Source organism: Hemicordylus capensis, chromosome 9 (assembly GCF_027244095.1).
Source record: "Hemicordylus capensis ecotype Gifberg chromosome 9, rHemCap1.1.pri, whole genome shotgun sequence".
NCBI lineage: Eukaryota > Metazoa > Chordata > Lepidosauria > Squamata > Cordylidae > Hemicordylus > Hemicordylus capensis.
Window position 1 is genome coordinate 8,000,231 of NC_069665.1, and position 23,246 is coordinate 8,023,476.

The 23,246-nt window shown below is 45.9% G+C and overlaps 1 pseudogene; it reads left to right on the forward strand.

Annotated features, from left to right (window-relative positions):
* Window positions 1-1,668: 1,668 nt before the first annotated feature.
* LOC128334470 (dipeptidase 2-like) lies at window positions 1,669-22,101 on the forward strand (annotated as a pseudogene).
* The last annotated feature ends 1,145 nt before the right edge of the window (window positions 22,102-23,246 follow it).

A 23,246-nucleotide genomic window follows, 5' to 3' on the forward strand; every position in this document is an offset into this window, starting at 1 on the left:
GTTATCGATGACATTTGTGACATATATGAATATTTTAGAAGGCTTCTGGAGCAGCAGCATTTTCCCCTGCAGGGGAAAGAGGATCTTTGGATTGTTTTTATCATTTAGGAATAGTTATATACAGTCTTTCAACAACAACAAACGCTTGCAAAATCGTATAGATAGCACAAGGTGTTTCCTGTCCCCAGGTGGCTCACCATCTAAAAGGAAAACCCCTGGTGGGGATATTAGGCTGGGCTGAGCAGGGACCATTGATCTCCCCTCCCCCTGCTAAATATAAGAGAGGGTCTACTTTCAAAAGTATACCACCTAATGGCACAGCAGGGAAATGACTTGCCTAGCGAGCAAGAGGTCGCCGCTTCGAATCCCTGCTGGTAGGTTTCCCAGACTATGGGAAAGACCTCTATCGGGCAGCAGCGATGCCTCTCTGTGTATAAGATCTATTTCATTACACTATTCATATCCCTGACTCCGCCCCAGTGCCTTGTGTCCTTGCACGCCCTTGGATTCTACAACAGCCTGCTCTACGCTCTTCACTGTTAATGTTATATGAATTGATGTAGCAGGCATATTTGTTTAAAAATGTGTCTGAACCAGGGGACGTGTTTGCACAAGTGTGTGTTCAAGTGTCTGCATGCGTGGGGAGTGCGTGTGATATTATTTGCACAGGAGCAAGAGAAAGGGCATGCCCAGAATGTTTTGCCTTTTATTTATTATTTATTATTATTATTATTTATTAATTTATTTATTTATTTTCATTGAGTCCTTACAGTTCTGCTGTGAAGAAATGGGGAGGAGAAGGAGGCAGGTAGAGCACCACTGAGGTAGAGCACCACTGTACCAGTCCATTAGAGTAGGTGGATATGAAGATTACTACCTGTAATCAAATAGTTGCATTCTCTAGAATAAGAAGCTTCCAAGGGGAGCCCCACTTAGAATGCATTACAGTAGTCTAGCATGATCCAGCACCTTTGCCCTGCTTTGTCTTCCCATTCACTGGCAGCTTCTAATCATTGGCCCCTCCATAAAACCACCAGAGATGATGATATCTACACCTTTATCCCACCTAAGGAGCTCAGGGTCCCATGTGTGTGTGTATGTCCCACCCCTCACAACAATCTCACAACAACCCTGTGAAGTAGGTGAGGCTGAGAAATAGCAACTGACCCAAGGCCACTCCATGAGCTCCATGTCCAAGCGGAGACTTGAACCTGGGCCTCCCCATTCCAAGGCTCGACACTTGCTGATGTGGAGAGCTTTCCTCCCACATCCCCCTGCCCTTTAGCTCTTTATTGCAACCAGTTGTGGGTTGGATGGCCTTTCCGATAAAAGCAGGGAGGAGTCTTTCCAGAAGGGCCTTGCTGAACTGCTTACAAATGGGATCTCCGTGTGCTTTCTGTGTGGGAGGGAAGCGGGGTCATCGTCATGATGGATGAGATCAGACGGTTCCCCTTCCAGGGGTAGGTGCTAGGTGCGGCTGGGCTCTGAGAGGCTACAGCAAGCAAGGCTGTGGAATCACAAGGCTCCCACACGGGCTTGAGGTTCTAGTCCCCACACCCCTATTCCCCCCACCACCACACACCCCCCGGTTTTCTTTCAGGATCCAAGCCACCAGCTGCACCTAAACTCCAGCCCCTGCCACCAAATGAGCATCTCCACTCAGTAACCATGCCTGTGGACTCCAAGAGGGTTCAGCGGAAGCTGCTTCTGCTCTTGCTGCTGCTGCTTTCTGACCTTTGGGACTCCAGAGCTGACGACGATGCAGAGAAGGCCATTGAGCTCATGACAGAGGCTCCTTTAATTGACAGGTAGGTCGGATTTCTTCTGTTTCATCCCCCACCCCACAAATCTGTTAAGGAGACTTCTTGTATTATGGTTAGCATGATGATCACTCCTTGGTTCTATTCTCCATCAAAAAGGCTCCATTTTGCATACAGAGAGCAGCCTTCAACCTCTACACTCCAATGAATCATCCAAGGAAATGAATGCCCTTGTTTAGGAGGGGAATCCACTTGTTTAGGAGGGGAAAGTATACAAATTTGTCAAATAAATAAAAAATGCAAATTAGTTGCAGTGTGATTTGCATAATATGCAAATTAGGCCACCCGGCTTTGGGAAGCTTAAATATGGCAACCCTACTCCCTGCCCACTGCTTTTACTTGAATAAAGGACCATTATAAAATACAGCCCAATACAAATGCAATGGGCAGTCTGTTGGTCTATTACAGGGCTGGGCAAACCTGGCCCTCCAGATGTTGTTGAACTACCACATTGTGGCTGGGGATGATGGGAGTTGTAGTTCAACAACATCTGGAGGGCCAGGTTTGCCCAGCCCTGGTCTATTATTCTATAAATCTCAGGGGTTTCAGCTGAAACTAGTTGTGATCCGAGCACCGGTATCATCACCACCTATTGGCTGGAACCTACAATAACATTTCCACACAGAGCCTGCTGCCCATCTCTTGACCGTGACTCATCTTTTTGTCATTCAGACACAACGATCTGCCACTGAAGTTGAGATGGTTCTACCAAAACAAGCTGAGTACGGTGGACTTAAAGACAATCAACAAAACACTTGCAAACATTCAGAAGCTGCAAGCAGGCCATGTTGGTGCTCAGGTAGATTCTGTCCTGTAGATTTGGGAACTAGGGCTGCGAGTGTGAATATGCTTCGGTAAAGAGAATGGATTCTGTCCATGGAAGGGCAAAACCACAATTTTGTAAGAGGAAAATGTGTAGACTTCTCTTGAAAAAACGAGATGTGTGCCAACACCCAGCTGCCCTCTATTTTTGTGTCCCTTTCTGCACCCTCCATCCATCAGCCTCGTATACAAAATCTTGCACCCCACCCTAAATAATTGTGCATGGTGAGGAGAAGTTAGATCAAAGTTTTTTTCCCCTCCTCACAGTACTAAAACCTGGGGTTATAGAAATATGATTGGATTCTTGGAGACTAAGGAAAGACAAAGGGAGGTTCTTTTTCACACAGCGTCTAATATATTTATGGAATTTGCTTCCACAATATGTGGTGAATGTTGGGGTTTTTGATTATTTAGCAAAGCACCAAGGAAGCTCCCACTCCAGTTACAGAGTGCAGAGTTTAGTTGTTGCAGCTGTCTAAGTAACACATATGGAGATCACTGTAGAGTCTCAACTAAATTGATGAATGACCTTTGAGATAGGAAAGACCTGTCATAGGAACATAGGAAGCTGCCATATACTGAGTCAGACCATTGGCCTATCTAGCTCAGTATTGTCTTCACAGACTGGCAGCGGCTTCTCCAGGGTTGCAAGCAGGAATCTCTCTCAGCCCTATCTTGGAGATGCTGCCAGAGAGGGAACTTGAAACCTTCTGCTCTTCTCCATCCCCTGAGGGGAATATCTTACAGTCCTCACACTTCTAGTCTCCCATTCATATGCAACCAGGGTGGACCCTGCTTAGTTAAGGGGACAAGTCATGCTTGCTGCCACAAGACCAGCTCTCCTCTGATCTATCAGCTACAGAATGAATAGGTAGGGAGAGAGAGAGAGATGTTTCCATCTTCTCTCTAAGAGGAAAGGAAGAGGACTAACTCACTACAGGAAGTACCTGAGAAGTCAAAGCAGGGGTCATAGAGCAGAGGCAAGCAGGGACAGGTAAGGAGACCCTCACTAGTTACCTGTAATCCCAGTGCCCCAAGTGGTCATTAGGATAGTTGGTGCAAAAGGTTGATGCACTGGAACTCCATCTCCAACAGTGAAGTCTCATGGCTGAGATGGGTTTAAAAGACAATTGGACAAATTCATGAAGAACAATTCTATCAATGGCTACTAGTCGATGGCTTTAGGCTACCTCCATGTTTACAGGCATCCTGCCTCTGAATACCAGTTGCCAGAGAGCAACAGCAGGAGAGGGGGAATGCCTTATTCTCCTGGTTGTGGGCTTCCCAGAGGCATATTTTGGACCCCTGTGGGAAACAGGGTGCTGTTCTAGATGGACCATTTGTTTAATCCTTACAAAAGAATTTGACAAATGGACAGAGGAAGGAGGAGGAGGAGGAGGAGGAGGAGGAGGAGGAGAGATCTATTGCTGGCTATTAGTCATGATGGCTATGTGGAAGCTTCAGAGGCAATATATCTCTGAAGACCAGATAATGGAGACCAACAGTAGGTAAAGACTATTGACTTAATCGCCTGCTCATGGGCTTCCCAGAAGGATCTGGTGGACATATCGGAACATAAGAAGCTGCCATACACAGACCATTGGTCCATCTAACTCAGTATTGTCTACACAGGCAGTGGTATCTCCAGGTTTGCAGGCAGGAGTCTCTCTCAGCCCTTTCTTGGAGATGCCAAGAAGCGAACTCGGAACCTTCTACGTGCAAGCATGCAGATGCTCTTTGCAGAGTGACTCCATTCCCTCTGGGGAACATCTGACAGTGCTCATGCATGGCCATTCACATGCAAATGGGGTGGACCCTGCTTAGCAAAGGGGACAAGTCATGCTGGCTTCCACAAGACCAGCTCTCCCCACTGTGGGAAACTTGATGCTGGGCTAGATTGACCATAAGATAGACCACAGGGTTTTTCTTCTGTTTTTCTGTTCTTATACAGACTATCACTACAGACATATCAGCGGGTCAAAGACTGAAATAAAGTCTTGCTTACTTACTTATACAAACACGTGCCATTTTCTCCAGCCAGAATCAGGAGACTAGATCCTTGAAAAGGAGTCAGAATGGTGGCAATAAGGAATTCACTGGACAAGCTCAACTGTCCTTTAAACGGAAGTCCCCAATGAAAGGGAAGAGGGGACCAGCTGGTCACCACACAGATGCACAGAGGCTCCTCCAGAGACAAATCCCTGCCTGAGGGAGTTGAAAAACCACTCACACAAAGGGCCATGCCGCATAGACATTTATTTGATCCAAAATGAAATAAAAACAACCCGTCGGTTCTTCTTTCAGTTTTGGTCCGTGCAAATGCTCTGCGAGGCTCAGAACAAAGATGCAGTATGACTGACCCTGGAACAGATTGATGTCGTCCGGCGGATGTGTGAAACTTATGAGGAACTGGAAATGGGGACATCTGCTCAAGGTGACCTAAATAATTCTTCTGTACCCCAAACCTGGGATCTTCTGCATGCAAAGCAGATGCTCTACCACAGAGCTATGAACCCATTTCAGTGTGTGGCTGGCTGGCTGGCTGGCTGGCTGGCTGGATGGATGGATGGATGGATGGATGAGTGGGTGGGTGGGTGGGTGGGTGGGTGGGTGGATGGATGGATGGATGGATGAGCATGAGGATGGATGGATGGATGGATGGATGGATGGATGGATGGATGGATGGATGGATGGATGGATGAGCATGAGGATGGATGGATAGATAGATGGATGGGTGGGTGAGTGAGTGAGTGGGTGGATGGATGGATGGATGGATGGATGGATGGATGGATGGATGGATGGGGTCCCCATGGATTCACTTCCATTTATGTAGAGGATAAGGGAGATGCTGAAAGGCATCATCTCATCCTGCACGGGAGATGGTAATGGTCAACCCCTCCTGTATTCTACCAAAGCCAGGAGTCAACAATGACTCGACGGCACACTTTAGCTTTACCTTTATAAGAGCATTAATGAGAAATCACAATTATTTTCCTTGTGCCCCCACTCTCCCAGAAAAAAAAATTGTCTCTTCTGTGCCCCCCCGGTGTGTGTGTGTGTGTGTGTGGGTGTGTGTGTGTGTGTGGTGTGTGCCACCACTGTTATTGGTGCGTTTAGAGCATCCAGATTGCTATTTAGCATTCTGGAGAGCCTGGATATGTTCAGTGGGGTTTTGACTCTCAACCCCAGACCTGCCTCTCGCTCCCACATCATAACACAAACTGCTTTTGAAGTCTCACACCATTTCAAAAGCAGTTTGCTGCGTGGCCTGCAGAACACTGAAGAACTCCAGTCCAAACTCTCTTGAGCTTCCTGGTTGTTTGGATCCAGGCTTTGGTCTTCAGCGGGGAGAGCATGACCCATGCTGAACCACAGCAGGGCTGCCACTGGCAACGTAAGGGTTTTTGAAGGAGAGGGAAATGGGCACACAGGACCAAACTAAATGTGACTTGAAAGACATTATTTCCTTCCTGGATGTTTGTAGCTGCAGGGCTCCTGATGTGCAGGTCCAGGGGCATAGCGTCCTTTAGAAAAGGGAGGACAAATGTCCCTGGGCCGCCAGTGCCAGGCGGCTGCCACGGTGTCCCCTTGTCCCCCTCCCACACCTGGATTTTAGTTCACATGTCCTCCAGAATGGAGGGTGCACATTCAGATATTGGCCAAATTTGTTCCAGGGGCCCACCCTGGTTTGCATTTGAATGGGAGACTCAACCCCTGCTAACTGAGCAAGGAGGCATCTTTTAAAAGGAGTAGTTCTCTTTATAGAGTAGGAGGCGAGCAACTGGCCCTATCCAATCCCAGTGCAGCATCCCTCCAGTGCCTGTTGCTGGTGTCAACCTCATGTTTCTTTTTAGATTGTGAACCCTTTGGGGACAGGGGACCATCTTATTTATGTATTATTTATTTTTCTATGTGAACCACTTTGAGAGCTTTGGTTGAAGGGCGGTATATAAATATCTGTTGTTGTTGTCGTCGTCTTCGTCGTCGTTTCCAAGTTCCCTCCCTGGCAGCATCTCCAGATAAGGCTGAGAGAGAGAGATTCCTGCCTGCAACCTTGGAAAAGCTGCTGCCAGTCTGGGTCGACCATACTGTGCCAGATGGACCAATGGTCTGACTCAGTAGAAGGCAGCTTCCTATGCTCTTATGTTCCTGTGGCATAGAGGTTAACCTCCCTGCCCCTCCATTGCCTCTTTAAATCGCTCAGTTCGCATTGCTGTATTTTGCCTGAGCTCTGCTCTTCTGTCTCCATCCAGGCATTGTTGATACTGACAGGACAAAGATTGCCTGCTTGATCGGCGTGGATGGGGGGCACACCATCGACAGCAGCCTGGCAGCACTGAGGATGTTTTATGCCCTGGGTGTGCGGTACTTGACGCTAACACCCCACTGCAACACTCCCTGGTAACCAGCAAGCACTGGTTGCTTCAAGCCTTTGCAAGCCTGGTTGTTTCGAGGATGGAAACATGGAGGAAAACGATGTGGCATGTCTCCATTAGGTCCACAGATTGAGGGCAGGAGGAAAGGATTCAGACATCCAGGAAGCCATAAGCTGCAGAGCAGAATTTTATTCTATTTTTTGGCCATTTTAAAATTGTATTGATTTTTACAATAGCTTAACAATCAAGTTACACTTAATTAAGTAAATATTGACTTCCCGCTTACCAGTCTGCGCGGTTCTTGTTAACTATACAAAAAAGCCATTGCTATAATATTACAAAACATATATACTCCACCTTACAATTCGATTTTATCCTACCCAACCTGCTGTGATACTAAATTTCACACCCTGCCGAAAAGTCCATGTTAGAAAAATAGTTCTTTGAGTAAAGTAAGAAAGGTTCCCAATCTTCTTTAAAACATTCCAAGTTTTCGTCCCTTATAAGTCTTGTAAGTTACGCCATCTCTGCATATTCCAAAATTTTTATCAACCACCAGTCTTCTTTTCTTTTGAAGGCATTTTATTATCTTTCCATTTCTGTGCATATACTATTCTAGCCGCCGTGGTTGCATACATTAAAAAAGTTAAATTTCTTCTAGAGAACTCTCCTTGAGTTATTCCCAACAAGAAGGATTCTGGCCTCTTAGGAAATGTCATTTTAAAAATTTTCTTCAACTCATTCTATATCATATCCCAAAAGGCCTTTGCCTTCCCACATGACCACCACATATGGAAGAAAGTTCCTTCACATTGTCCACATTTCCAACATTTGTTTGAAACATTTTTATACATTTATGCTAATTTTTTCGGTGTCAGATACCACCTGTACATCATCTTTGTGCTGCAGAGCAGATTTAGCTGAATTGATTCAGGAAGGGAATGAGATGGATTCCCCTAAAGAAGTAACACCAGTCCAGATGTCATATGTTAAGCCAGAGCTGTGCAACTTTGGCCCTCCAGCTGTTGTTGGACTACAACTCCCATCATCCATAACTATTAGCCACTGTGGCTGGGAATGATGGGAGTTGTCATTTTTCGTGATGTCTCCAGGCCTCTGGAGATGCTTGTCTGAAGGATACTACTTCCAACTGTGGTTAGAAACAAATCAAGATTTGGTGTGACCTCTGAACTGACCAGTCTTGTTTTCTTCTAACCAAATTGCCTGAAATAAACGAAGAACTGAATCCAACCTTGGATCCAGAGCTCAGTTTCTTGCAAGCCTTTGCTTAGAATATTGTTTTCTCTTTTTGCAGTTGCTGCTGCACCCTATATTTTTTACGGTTTTATTGGTTGTTTTACATTCTTGTAGATTTTATGAATGTTAATACATTTGAACGGTGTATTGTACTTTATGATGGTCAAAGGCTGAAATAAATTTAATTCAAATTTAATTCAGACTTAATTTTTGAAAATGAAAGGCAATATATAAATTTAAAAACTAATATAATATGATATGATATGATATAATACTTCTGTGTTTTGAGCCACCCAGAGAACAATTGGTTATGAGGTGCTTGTTGTTGTTATTTAATTAATTAATTAAATCAATAAACCAAGATTGGTTGGTTAGGAGATCTTGGCTATTTTGAACTGCAATCAGAAGTAGAATTCTCCCAGGTGTCATGACCCCAGTCCCAAATAGTGACTGAGTCTGACCCCAAAAAGGCAAGATCAGCACCAGCCCCTGACAGGCCAGAGACTGAAAGAGAGTTCCTGAGTTGGAGCAACGCAAGATAGCACCTGTAGAGCCTGAACTCCTCCCCACACGGGGTTGGGACACCCTTGGAACCCTTGGAACCCAAGCCAGATCCTTCCCACCAGCACCCTTCCTGATATCTGCATGTCAGTGCCAGTGTCAAGAGAGGCAAGATCAGCTGGAGAGGAGGAGAGCCAGACACCAGGCTAGAGGGATGCCCCTATAAGGCTGCTGCTCTCCAGGCAGGGAGGAAGAGCCCAGCAGGGGTAGAACTGAGCGCAGATTTAAGGGCTCTGTCGGTCTCCAGCTGTTGTTGGAGCAACATCTCCCATGGAGCTGTCTATGTTGCTACCCTGACCCTTCCTGCCTTGTCTCAATAGCTGCTAGGCCTTGTGAGCTCCGTTCTGTGGAATGGGAATGGACACCAGGCTCATGCAGATGGTGGAGGGTGTGCTCCTGAGTCTTGTGGTCATGCAGAACCAAGATTTAATTGTAGTTCTGCATAATATTTGAATTGGCCCTATGAATTATTATGGGATGAACTCACCATTGCTGGTGTGACCAATTGTACATTTGATTCTAGTCAAGTGTCTAACTATGTGAACCATGTCCTTCAAATTGGTTCCCATTATTGTCATCAATGGCAAAGATTCTTTAGACAGTAGGCTTGTTCACAGAATCCTACCCAAGTGTCCTACCCAAATTTAGGAGCTGTGTGTGCTCCTGATTTTCAGTGCTGTGTGAGTAAAAACCTAAGGAGGAGGTGGGGAATGTGATCAACTGCAAAGTGTCAGGTTTCCTTCCTACCTCATTCAAAAGCTTGGGATGGAATCTCCAGACTCCTTGTGTGAAAAATCTGAACTCCAAAGTCCCAGGATCAGCAGCTGGCAACCTGTACCCCTCCTCAGAAAGGGCATCTGGGGGTTCCTCTTCAGAGGTGGGTTTGGGTTTTTATAAGAATTCTCAGTGGGTTCCCTTCATCTCAAGAAGACAATGGGAGGAGTCCAATAGCCCAGGAAGGTCATAAGAGGTGAGGTCAGTTTGTTAAATCATGGAGTTTAGATACTGGAATACTTGGGAACCCTGTTTCTCTGGCCTAACCCCTATGCTGTCACCACAGCATCCCATAAATATCATTTTGTTTCTTTGAACAATGTGAAATTTTCTGTATATTTGAAGTAGTGTGCCCTCTGTAGCAATTTTTATTGTTTTTGTAATCCAATTTCACCCTAAACATGAGACTGTTTCTTTGTCCCTCTTATGATTTGTTTTAGATCAGGGGTTCTTCACCTGTGGAACTCCAGATGTTGCTGTCTCGGCCATACTAAATTGCAGTTGGGGATGATGTGAGTTGAAAGTTCAGCAATATCTGGAGTACCACAGGTTGGGAACCCCTGTTTTAGTTCTCTCAACCATTTGAATAAGTGGATTTTTCTGCATTTTAGGGCACAGGCAGCATCACAGGAAGAACAGAAGCCCTATTCCAGTATTCATGGTTTGAGCAAATTTGGCCAAGTAAGTAGAGGAATCATAAAGATGACAACAGTTATTAACAGACTTATCGGGCAGTGATCAACTTACAAAAGAATTGCCTGGCCAGTAAATACCCCAAATTCACCCCACTATGGGAGTGGGGGTGGGATTTGATCTAATGTCTGCTCCTTCGCAAGAATCTAGAGATTCCCACAGCATGCACACTCCTGTAAACTCATGTAAACCATGCAAACTCAGACGTTTCCTCCAATTTCAAGTTGGCAACATGTTGCCAACCCAACATCATCGAGCTGAGTTCATATCAAAGATTATAGGTCTTGACTTAATGCTGGGTTGGCGTGTTGCCAATCAGAGATCGGGGGGGAATTTTGTGTATACACAATCATGCTATGGGAGCGCAGGCGTGGGAATCTTGAGAGTCCCACAGATCCAACATCCGATTGGTCACATGAACTCTGCCCTCCCATATGTCTGTAATACTAATCAATTCATCTTTATTACAGTTTTAGACCAGCAAAGAGTAAGAGGCGCATGTAACCGGTGATATTTAAAGCAGTTAATTGAGCAATTAAAAGCAATATTTAAAAGCAATTTATTTATTTAAAAGCAATTTATTTAAAAGCAATTTAAAAGCAATTTATTTATTTATTTAAAAGCAATATTTAAAAGCAATATTTAAAAGCAATATTTAAAGCAGTTAATTGAGCAATTAAAAGCAATTACATCTCTGTAATAAAGATGTGAAGCCAGCTAACACTGCAGGTTGAAGAACCTCTTGTGACTGTTCTCAAGAGCCTACATTTGTCCTCACCTGCAACATCTGAATGCCAGAAATACACCTGGGAGTTTTGATCCTGGCTGCGACTGTCCCCACATTATAAAAATATGTGTTTTCAAACTGCAGGTAGAGTAACAGAACCTTGCCAGGGTCATAGCCAAAGCAAAATAGCTGTTGGACTCTGTGTCTGGCCAGAGTAACAAAAGGGATGATGCCGTCTGCCATGTTGTTCTAGGAAGTGGTGAAGGAGATGAACCGCCTGGGGATGGTAATAGACTTATCTCACACATCTGAAGCAACTGCCATGGCTGCTCTCTGCCTCTCCAAAGCGCCCGTTATGTTCAGCCATGCATCAGCCTTCTCACTTTGCAACAACCCAAAGAATGTTCTCGACAGGATTCTGCAATGTCTGGTGGGTGCACTGTATCTCCCTGGCCTGTGACAAATCTTGCAAAGGAGGGTTACGGAAGGGGGCTAGGACAGATCGTTCTCTCGGCTGTAGAGTCAGCAAGGGAAATGACCCCTCCAAAGGGCCACATCAAAGAAGGTTCAGCTACAAATAAGAGCTGTGTCTTAAAATATGGAGCAACTTGACTTTGGAATGGACAAATTCATGGAGGTCAGGTCTATCAATGGCTACTAGTCTGGTGGCTACAGGCCACCTTCTGCCTCAGAGGCAAGATGCCTCTCAATGCCAGTTGCAGGGGAGCAACTGCAGGAGAGAGGGCTTGCACATACCTCTTGCCTGTGGGCTTCCCAGAGGCATCTGGTGGGCCACTGTGGGAAACAGGATGCTGGACTAGATGGGCCTCCTAGGGCCTGATCCAGCAGGGCTGTTCTTAGGTTCTTATAGAATTTAAATTGCTCCTCCACAACTCCTAATGAATATGGGTGCTGGATATACTCTTCCAATATTTGCAAAATAGTCTCTAAATATTTTGCATCTGCATTTGATGCTTGATGAAACACTCCATGGGATACTTTGACAGGAAAGTGCCAGTGGATCCTGCATGTGTCTTTGGATTCTGCATGTGTGTGTGGCAGGAAAATCGAGGAATCTTCCTTTTGTTGTTATTGCAGAAAGAAAACAAAGGGATTATAATGCTGACCTTTGACGCCATGTTTGTGACCTGTGGTGAGAAGCCAGCAGACGTTTCTGCCGTAGCAGGTTTGTAGCTGCTCTAAAAATGCTTCTAGAGCTGGGGATGAGGGCAGGATTAGGCCCTTATGGGACTTTTATGCAGCCTAGGATGCAAATGCCTTAGTTAGAGACCCCACAGATGCTGAACTTAGACGTGGACCATCTTGCCCAGGATGTATGACCCTTGCTGGATTCATGGCCCTTGAATCCAGCAGATGTGCAGCAAGGGAGGGAGACAGAACTTGTCAAAGACCTCTTTGGAGGAGGAGGGTTCTGGCTTTGCCACCTGGAGGGACATCTCAGACCTTTTAGCATCTGCACAAAAATGCAGGTCTTAAGGTGGTTCATTCTCAGGGGAGTCAGCACAGAAAGCAAAGGGGGTGAAGATAACGATAGGAACACAGGAACATAGGAAACTGCCTTCTACTGAATCCAGACCCTTGGTCCATCTATCTTAGGATTGTCTACCCAGACTGCCAGTGGCTTCTCCAAGGTTGCAGGCAGGAGGGTCTCTCAACCCTATCTTGGAGATGCCAGGGAGGGAACTTCCAGCCTTCTGCATGCAAGCAGGTAGGTGCTCTTCCCAGAGCGGCCCCATCCCCTCAGGGCAATGTCTTACAGTGCTCACACATGTAGTCAGGCCACACCCTGATTAGCAAAGGGGAACATTTGGTCTCCTGCTAATTGAGCAAAGAGGCACCTTTTTAAAGTGGTGATTCTCTTTATCGAGCAGGGAGAGAGCAACTGGCCCTATCCAGTCACAGCACAGCATGCCTCCAGTGGCTGTTGCTGGTATCTATCATATTTCTTTTTCAGATTGTGAGCCCTTTGGGGACAGGGAGCCATTTATTTATATCTATGTATACCGCTTTGGGAACTTTTGTTGAAAGCAGTATATAAATATTTTTCATCGTCCACAATTCATGCTTGCTACCACAAGACCAGCCACCTAATGGCTCAGTGAGGAAATGCTTGACTATCAAGCAAGAGGTTGCCAGTTTGAATCCCTGCTGGTACACCTATATTGGGCATCAGCGATATAGGAAGATGCTGTTAGGCATCATCTCATACTGTGCAGGAGATGGCAATGGTAAACCCCTCCTGTTTTCTACCAAAGACAACCACAGGGCTCTGTGGGCGCCACGAGTCGAAACCGACTCGACGGCACACTATACTTTCCCACAAGACCAGCTCTCTTCCCATGAAGACAACTACTAAGATGACTTTATTTGGTGGCCACCCCATGACCATGTGTGTTCTGGCTCGCTCACAAAGTTAAACAACAAAACAACTGAACAAAATATACAATCAAGAACACGTTAAAACATTGCAATAAAAGATTGCAATAAAATAAAAAAATACATTTTAAAAACTAAAAACAAAACAAAATCCCCTTTTAAAGCAATGTGTGGACACAGTTGGTTGTGTAGATGAGGCCACTACTATGTCTCCATCCTACACAGCATGATCCCAGGGGCTGGTGTTTCACTGGCAGTGATTTGGTTGTCAGTCCTATCCTCATGATGAGCTTCCTTCAGCTGTGATCAGGAGTTTGCAGGAGCTCCCATAATGCTGCTGGTCCCCACAGTGCAGGACCAGGGTGAGTAACGGAAGGCCAGACAAGACCACTTTTGTGCCCTTGGACCACACCGGCTTTGTGTGACCCCACCCACATTCACTGAGAAGCTCCTCCCCCTTTGAGCATCCTACCTTATCCAGTCATATATCATGGGTGGAGCTTGACCCTGGAAGTTACATATACCATTTGTGAAAAATAAGAAAATAGCCCAAAGGACTGTAGCCACTCCCCAGTTATATATCTCATGTCCACATCCCTCTCTTCCTCTAAGGTGCTCAAGGAAGCAAACATATGGTTATCCTCTCAACAGCCTTATGAGACAGATAATAGTAAAAGACAGAAACTTGGCCAAGGTAACTTAGCAAGCTTCATAGATGAGTGGCAAGTTCACCTCTGATCTCCCAGGTAAAAATATTTGTCCACTACACAGTACCCCACCTGAGCACATATATGCTAGTCTCTTATTATCAAGTTACCTGTTTTCTCTGCCGGGTAATCATGTTGTGTCATCTCTTATCTTCTCCCTTAGATCATTTTGACCACATCAAGAATACCATAGGCTCAGAATATATAGGAATTGGTGCAGACTACGACGGAGTGAATATGTTCGTAAAAATAGCATCAATAATGGCTTTTAATGGCTTGGCTTCTTGGTGTGAGACTGATTTGTATGAGATGGGGAGTTCAGAAAACACACTGTCACGTATGGCTGCTTTTGCAAGGGAGAGGTAGATGCCTGCTGAGAACATAGACTGTATTTCAACTTATGGTTTAGTCTCCAAGCAAAATGAAGACCGGTTAGATCCTTTTGGTATCCAATGGTTAACTCAGACAGGTATTAAAATACGAGAAGATTTCTTCTTGCTATCTACTTTTTATTGGCAAAAGATACAAAAACCAAAACTGAAAATCTTAGGCAAAATGATGCCAAGGTAGGTAACTTCAGGTAGGTTGCAACAGTCATTCCCCTGCCCACATTAAAAAGGGAAAGCATGTCAAAACTTGTAGACTTGCCTCAAAGCAGGATACAGTCAGTTTCAAAAGAGTCAAAACATAGGCTTCCAAAGTAAAAAAGTTGTTCAGAACTGTCCAATGAATAATGTGCCATTTTCTCTCTGTTAGCTCTCTGTCTTAGTTTTCTGTTTCTTTCTTTTCTCAGCTGTGCAGTTGGTGGATATCTGCTTCCTGTGGATTTCTGTGTATGCTCCTTGTAACAATCAAAAGGCGATGGGGATACAAGATCCTTCCTCTAGCTGTGAGGAGTCCTGGGTAGGCTGCCATAAGCCACTTTTATATGAGCAGATATAATATATGATTTTATGGGATGGCCCCTGATTCCAGACTAGTGTTGTGAGAGATGGGGTTAAAAAAAAATTCTCTCTCCGCTCTCTGTCCACCATGCATAACTTTGTATAGATCTCTATCATAGGAATATAGGAACATAGGAAGCTGCCATATACTGAGTCAGACCATAGGTCCATCTAGCTCAGTATTATCTTCACAGACTGGCAGTGGCTTCTCCAAGGTGGCAGGCAGGAAACTCATTCAGCCCTATCTTGGAGAGGCCAGGGAAGGAACTTGAAACCTTCTGCTCTTCCCAGAGCGGCTCCATCCCCTGAGGGGAATATCTGACAGTGCTCACACTTCTAGTCTCCCTTTCACATGCAGCCAGGGGGTTGTAGCCTTGCCTCATAAGGAAGCTGCTCCCGGCCCCTGATCACCTTGGTCAACCAAAGTGAGGTTGTAGCTGCCTTGCATGATTGCAAGTCCAGGGACTCAGTGCATAACTGACCTTCTGTGATCTTCAGTCCATAAGCATTGCTTCCTGCAGCACCTTTAAATGCCGATTATTTTTGGCAGCAGTCGGTACAGCAGAGGTGTATCTAGGAAAAATAGCGCCTAAAGCAAGCACTGAAATTGCACCCCCTGTCCAAACATCTGACACCCATCTTTCAGATAACCTTACCATAATATCAGCTGAAAAATACAAGTCAGGCTCATTAAACTTTTAAAATTTCAAAAACTATTTAGCAGTGGACGTAGCCAGACCAAAAAATGCTGGAAAATTACAAATTTCAATATGCTGGGGCTCATGAAATACCTAAATACTATGTGCAGGTGTACTTGGAAAACTAAACAGAAGTGCCTGTCTAATTCTCTACTATGCATTGTAGCATCACTATTACATAAGTTTTAAAAATAAATGGAGAATTTGACTTTTCCCAGTTCCTCTGAAAATAATTAAAGGATATGCAGAGTCAACTGTGTCACTGCTTGGAATATATTTTAGCCTTTCAGAAAGACAGTTAAAATGAGAGAAAGAGAGAAAGAAACTCCCAGTGGGCCTTAATACTAAGGATTTCACACTGATTCAAAGACAAACTCACCATTAATAGCCATATTATTAAGACACCACATTTAACTCACTTATCATAAGAAGCAAAGTAAGAGCAAATGAATACAATCTTAGCTCATAAGCTTCAGCTCATTATTCACACGCCCTGATTCTCTGTACATAGTGCCAAACTGAATATGTGTACAGTGACATATTATATTAAATTAATTTTTTTTAACCTGTAGCCCCTTCAGGGCGCTTCCTATAGGCCGTGGGAGGGGGGCATCTGCAAAGGTTACCCCTCCCACTGCTGGCCTCCAGGGCCTCGCAGAGACCATTTGAGCATGTTCAGTGGCCATTTTAAAAAATAATTGGGTTTTTAAAAAAATGGCCGCTGAAAACAAAATGGCTACCACGCATGCTCAAATGGCCTCTGTGAGCCCTGGCATGGACAAGGGCCTCACAGAGGCCATTTGAGCATGTGCAGTGGCCATTTTGTTTTTGGTGGCCATTTTTTTAAAAAAAATAATAACAGTAACAAATAATACATTTGTTTATTTGTTGTGAATGTTAATAAGAATATTGTCAAAATTAATAAAAATTTAATTTGCAAATAATAATAATAATAATAATAATTCTAAGAATTTGTGCCCCTCTTCAAGTGGCGCCCAGGGCACATGCCCTGCCTGCCCTACCTTAGGTATGCCCCTGCCGTACAGTACAAAGCACACACACTGCATCAACAGAGAACTTTTCAGCCGCAGTGAGTCTTACTCCAGCAAAAATATACGAGACGTGATTGAGAAAGGATCTGGCCCTCTCTTCCTTGTATAAGTTGCTGCTTTTCTCAGCAAATGCACAGAGCACGACTGACACTTTTCTGATAGCTGCTGCTGCTGTGTATTCCACAGAGAGAAGTGTCAACCGCAATGCATGCGATGTGTGTTATCCTCGATTTGGGTTGTCAGTTCAGTCATCCCTTGCTGACCCGGGTTTTGAGTATCTGCAAATGGGAAAATGTGGCAGATCTTGCCAGCTGCGACCGAGTATCTGCAGTTGGTGAGGTTTTTTAGTGATTTGGGAGGGGAGGGTGGTTTCCAGCTATTTGTGGGGGGGGGGGGCGTTCAGAGATTTGATCTGCTCATTCATCTTGGTGACCCTTGGTGACCCTGCTGACCCTTGCCAATCTCAAATGCCTCTGAGTGATTGGTGGGGGGGGGGGTTCAAAAAGTTTCCAGAGGTTCAACTGCTCATTTTTCTTGGTGACTCTTGGTGATAGTACAGGATTTTTTGTGAATTTTTTTTTAGCAATCCTTTTGTATTTTTTCCTTTATTTTTAGGTCTTTTTGCAGTCACGATTCCCCTAACCTCCTGTTTCCCATAGATTTTAATGCCTTACCAACTGAATTTGCCAACAGTGAGGTTTTGCCGGAACTGAACCCTAGCGGTTGACAAGGAATGACTGTATTTTTTCCCCTGGTAAGGCAATGGTGCTATTAATAACAGCATAACACCAGTAGGAATCAGCAAGTGAAACTTTCTCGATCCCTGAATCTCCAAGAGCTTTTGAATCTGCAAGAAATCCTTCTTTACTTACAAGGGAAAGCAACTCCTGTCTTCTATTGCCTGTGCCTGTGAGTCTTGCCAGGTTTTTGTTTTTTGTTTTAAATCCTATTCTCAACAGAAGGATGTGTTTTACTCTTGGGATCTGTGCCTAAATAACATGGGAGACATTAATAAATGCTCTTCGAATATGACCAGACTTGGATTGCTGGAAAGGATGCTAACGCTTGCAATCCATTTGGATTTCTCCAGGAGAAAATAAATAAAAGAACCAAACCAAACAGCACAGAGTGTAGGAAGGCATTAGAAGGCAGCATGATGACCCAACTGGGCTCTTGAAGCAAGCTATACATCTCCAAATGGGCAGTTTTTGCTTAGGAACCCTTGCCTTGTTATGAGGATGATTCACACCAACTTCTCGCTTGGCACTGATTGAGCCAGGGAGGGCAGGGATTTGGCACTGAGTCATCCTGTGCTTTCTTTGCAAACAGACACCCCGAAGGACTAGAAGATGTTTCCAGATATCCAGCCCTGATCGCAGAACTGCTTAGGTGAGGCTGGAGTGATGATGTGCTACGAGGGGTCCTGAGAGATAATTTCCTTCTCGTGTTCAAGGAGGTGGAAAAAGTAAGGCTACAACCTCACAGTTCTGAGCTGAGCTGCTGCTGCTCGCTAACGCTTCCCTTTCGCTGGAGCGTGGCTTGGTCACGAATGAGAGATGCTATTGTGTGCACAAGTTGGCGGCTTGGATGGTCGGCTCTTATCCATCTGCAAGAATGGGAGAAGCAGGGGCACAGCACCCATGGTACTGGGAAAATAGTGCTGGGAGAGAAGGGCCATAGCACCAATGGTGCTCTGCAATAACCTGGGGCCACCAGCTGCCTCCTCCCCCCCGCCCCACTGCTCACCTCCAGGAGGTTTTTCACACATGGCTCCATGCCTCGGGGTATCTGAACAGCAAATCTGCTTCACAGCAGATTGGAGGTATTTTTGATGGACCAGTCACATTATAGCCATCAACAGCTTTAGAGAAAGCAGAGAAGCCCTGGAGTTGTTTTTTTCCAAAAGCTGCTGGAAATAGAGGATTTTTTTTACCCCGGACATAACTCGGGCTAAGCCAGAATTCGCAGCCTCCATTCAGGGAGAATCAAAGCCCTGTCTGTCCTGGTCCCTGATAGCCCTCAGGGAGGTCAGGTTAAATCCAGGGAATATGCGGACTGGCACACTCCAATCAGGAGTGGATTCGGGGGGAGAGGGGAGCTCTGTCTGTAAAACTTCCAGGCAAGGGGTACTTGCACCCTGCACTACTGCCTCTGAGAGCGGGAGAAGGCTGCCTGCCCTCCTCCAAGGCATTTCAGGAGCCGGCAGTGGCAGAAACAGGGTCATATCCTGCCCGCTATCAGAGGCAGTCGAGATGCATTCTGAAAGCAGGCGGGAGGCAGGCCCGCTCCTCCAGGCCTCCAGCTATTGAAACGGCTTGGAGAATTGTGACCAGCCTCCTATCCACTCTTAGGATGTGTCACTGCAGCCCACGAGAGCGGTCAGGATACTACCCTGCCGCTGCTGCTGCCACCCACTCCTGAAATGGCTTGGAGAAGTGCAAAGACCTGCAGGTAGCATCCCTCAGCTTTCCGAGGCATTGGGGGGGGGGTTATGAGGGGGCGGGGCTATGCCGGGAGGCAAGGGCGAATCTTTCATGTTGATGATGGCTGCAGGGTTAGACTCTCTCTCTCTCTCTGTCTGTCTCTCTCTCTCTCTCTCTCTCTTTCTCAGATAGAGCATTTCTCCCTGTACTTGCAGAATTGGCAGGGAGAAGGCGAATACCAAGACAAAATAACTGCCTGCCCCCCAGAACAACTGGCTGGGACAGACCTGTAGAAACAATCCCTGATATGCTGACTGGGCAAAGAGGCACCTTTTAACGTGGTGATTCTCTTTATTTAGCAGGGGGAGAGTAACTGGCCCTCTCCACCCCCAGCACAGGACTTCCAGTGACTGTTGCTGGTGTCTATCTTATGTTTCTTTTTAGACTGTGAGCCATTTGGGGACAGGGATCCATCTTATTTATTTATTGTTTCTCATTGTAAACCACTTTGGAAACTTTTGTTGAAAAATGGTATATAAATATTTGTCGTTGTTGATATGCTGATTGCTTGATACACTCTACCAGAACATCTCTGCTTACATGATGAGGTGCTCCGACTAATGTTATAGACCCTTGTCCACGAGACAGACCTAGATGGTTACCTAGGATGCCAGTTCCCGAGGGGTGCAAAAGCAGTGCCAGAATGTAGCACGGGTAATTATTCTCTCTCTCTCTCTCTCTCTCTCTCTCTCTCTCTCGTATTGCACCCTGACGTACTGCACAGTGGTGTAAGGATGTCATCCTGCACTCTGCTCCCCAAAGGACCTGCACATTCTGAACCCCAAATGGCACAGTCTTTGCTCATTGTACCTAAGCCCTATCATAAGCTGCACTCCTCCTCTTGAAGAAGAATTGCCCGTCTCAGCATTGCTTTCCAAAAAGCAATAGACTGGATTTCCAAATTCACAGCAGCATCTCTTCAATATTTATTTATTTATTTATTTATTTCACATTATATATCCCGCTCTTCCTCCAAGGAGCTCAGAGGCGGTGTACATGATTATGTTTATCCTCACAACAACCCTGTGAGGTAGGTTAGGCTGAGAGATGCATGACTGGCCCAGAATCACCCAGTGAGTTTCATGGTTGAATGGGGACTCGAACTCGGGTCTTCCTGGTCCTAGTCCAACACTCTAACCAACTATGCTACGCTGGCTCGCTGAAGTGTTTTGCCCCCATAATAGTCTGGGAACTCTCTCCCACTGGATCCTCAAACTAGCATGGGCTGATCATTTGCTGGACATCCACATGGGATATCCACATTTAGCCGGTTCCCTCTCCTGGACTAGGCGCTTTCCAGATTAGACCCTGCAAGGGGGTCACACTGTATCTTGTGAAGTGTGCTTCCACCCTTCCTGAGTTGTGACACCGCAGTCCCTCTGCGGACAGCAGGCTGCCGTTCACATCTCCAATGCCTTGTTTCGAATTTATTTGCTGCAATATAGAGCTAGGACGTCGTATATCCGGCGTAAGGAAGTTGCTGTTTTTTCGGGTTGTTAGTTCTCGCGAAACTGCTCCCCCTGCTGTTTATGTTTCAAATGCCACTTGCCTAAACGGAGGTATTTTGCTGCTGTTGAGCAGCTAGTCTGGAAAGCGCCCTGGGGAACTCCCGGCTCCCATACTCAGAAGCAGCCCCTCGTCATTGGCTGCCTTGTCTTTAAATGCCCAGGTGCAGAGAGCTGATAGGGCTTAAAGCCTACTTACAGCCCCGCCCACTTCCTGACCTTGCTTCCTGTTTCCTGCCCTGCCCAACCTAGCTGACTCCCCACCGGAGCTGTTCCCTGCAGCTCTCCCGACCTTCCCCTCTCAAGCCCACCGGCACCCAACCAGCCTGGACCCTTCTCACCCCTGCCATCCCCTTAAGGGAACAGAAGTCCAACAGGAGGGATGCCACGTCCTCCTCTGGACTCCACAGGGCTGCACAGGCAACCAGGTAACATGGCATCCCGACAAACACACTGAAAGCTGGAGGTCTTGCAATGCTATCACCTCTTTAACATTTCTGGGGGATGTCAAAAATCACAATGAGCTTTTGATTCCCCCGAGACGGCACCAACCACCCCAGCTGGCAGGGATGTTGGGCCAGATACCATTATGCTGCCTGAGAAGTAGAATGCTTTTAGGTCCTGATTGACCGAGTGCCGTCAAGTCGGTGCCGACTCTTAGTGACCACATAGATAGATTCTCTCCAGGATGATCTGTCTTCAACTTGGCCTTTAAGGTCTCTCAGTGGTGCCTTCATTGCTGTTGTAATTGAGTCCATCCACCTTGCTGCTGGTCGTCCTCTTCTCTTTCCTTCAACTTTTCCCAGCATTATGGATTTCTCAAGGGAGCTGGGTCTTCACATAATGTGTCCAAAGTATGAGCCTGGTCATTTGTGCCTCGAGTGAAAACTCTGGATTGATTTGTTCTGTGATCCGTTTGTTTGTTTTCCTGGCTGTCCATAGTATCCACAAAAGTCTTCTCCAGCACCAAAGTTCAACAGCATCAATGCTTTTCCTATCTTGCTTCTTCCAAGTCCAGCTTTCTCATCCATAGAGTGTCACAAGGAAAACCATTGCCCAAACTATTCTAATCTAGGTTCTAGGTCCTACTGAAGAGAAATGGGATTGCATCCCACCTTATTCTGAACAGAGATCTTACCTTCTGGTTAGCTTTCAATTTGCATTCTTCTAGGTGCGGGACGAGAGCTTCTCCATGCCAGTGAGTGAAGTGGAAATTTCCCCAGAAGCTGTAAAGCACCCCTGCCGTCTGGAGCTGAAGCCTCCTCCTCCTGGAGCTGGTGCTTAGTGTTAGATTTCTTCACGGAGAGAGCCAGACAGCCTCAGATGTGACTGCAGCTATGCCTTCATGGAAGTTACGTGGAACAAAGAGAGTAATATATCGGTCACCTTGAATAGAGATCGCAGTGGGCGGCATCCGGTCGTCTCTGGAGGGGATCAGGCAGCCTTGGCTTTCTAGCTGTTGCTGAACGGCAATAAATTGTGGTTGGGGTGCTAGGAGTTGTAGTTCAGCAAGAGCTGGAGAGCCGAGGCTGTCTATCCCCCAGGTAAAGGGTCGAGGTTAGGGCTTCAGGGTGTCATAGGAACATAGGAAGCTGCCTTATACCGAGTCAGACCACTGGTTCATCTAGCTCAGGATTGTCTACACAGACTGGCAGCTGCTTCTCTAAAGTTGCAGGTAGAAGTCTCTCTCAGTCTTATTTGGAGATGCTTCCAGGGAGGGAACTTGGAACCTAGATGCTCTTCCCAGAGCGGCCCCATCCCCTTAGAGGAATATCTAACAATGCTCACACATGTAGTCTCCCATTCAAATGCAAACCAGGGTGTACCCTGCTTAGCAAAGGGGACAATTTATGCTTGCTACCACAAGACCAGCTCAGACTGGCAGCGGCTTCTCCAAGGTTGCAGGCAGGAATCTCTCTCAGCCCCATCTTGGAGATGCTGCTAGGGAGGGAACCTCAGAGGCTCTTCCCATCCCCTAAGGGGAATGTCTTACATTGCTCACACCTCTAGTCTCCCATTCAAATTGTTATTATTTATTTATTTATTTATTACATTTCTATCCTGCTCGTCCTCTGGGGAACTCAAAGTGTGTACATGGTTATTTCTATCCTCACAACCCCCCTGTGAGGTAGGTTAGGATGAGAGATACATGACTGGCCCAGAGTCACCCAGTGAGTTTCATGGTTGAACAGGGATTCGAAATCGGGTCTTCCTGGTCCTAGTCCAACACTCTAAACACTATGCTATGCTGGGCAGACCCTGCTTAGCAAAGGGTATAATTCATGCTTGCTACCCACATGTACCCATAGTACAAAGCCCCAGAGAGAGGCAGGAGCAGGGTCTCTTTAGGTTTGGGGACAATGTGGGATGCATCATTAATGATTTCCAGCCTTGGGTCCCCAGATGTTGTTCAGCCATCACTCCCATCAC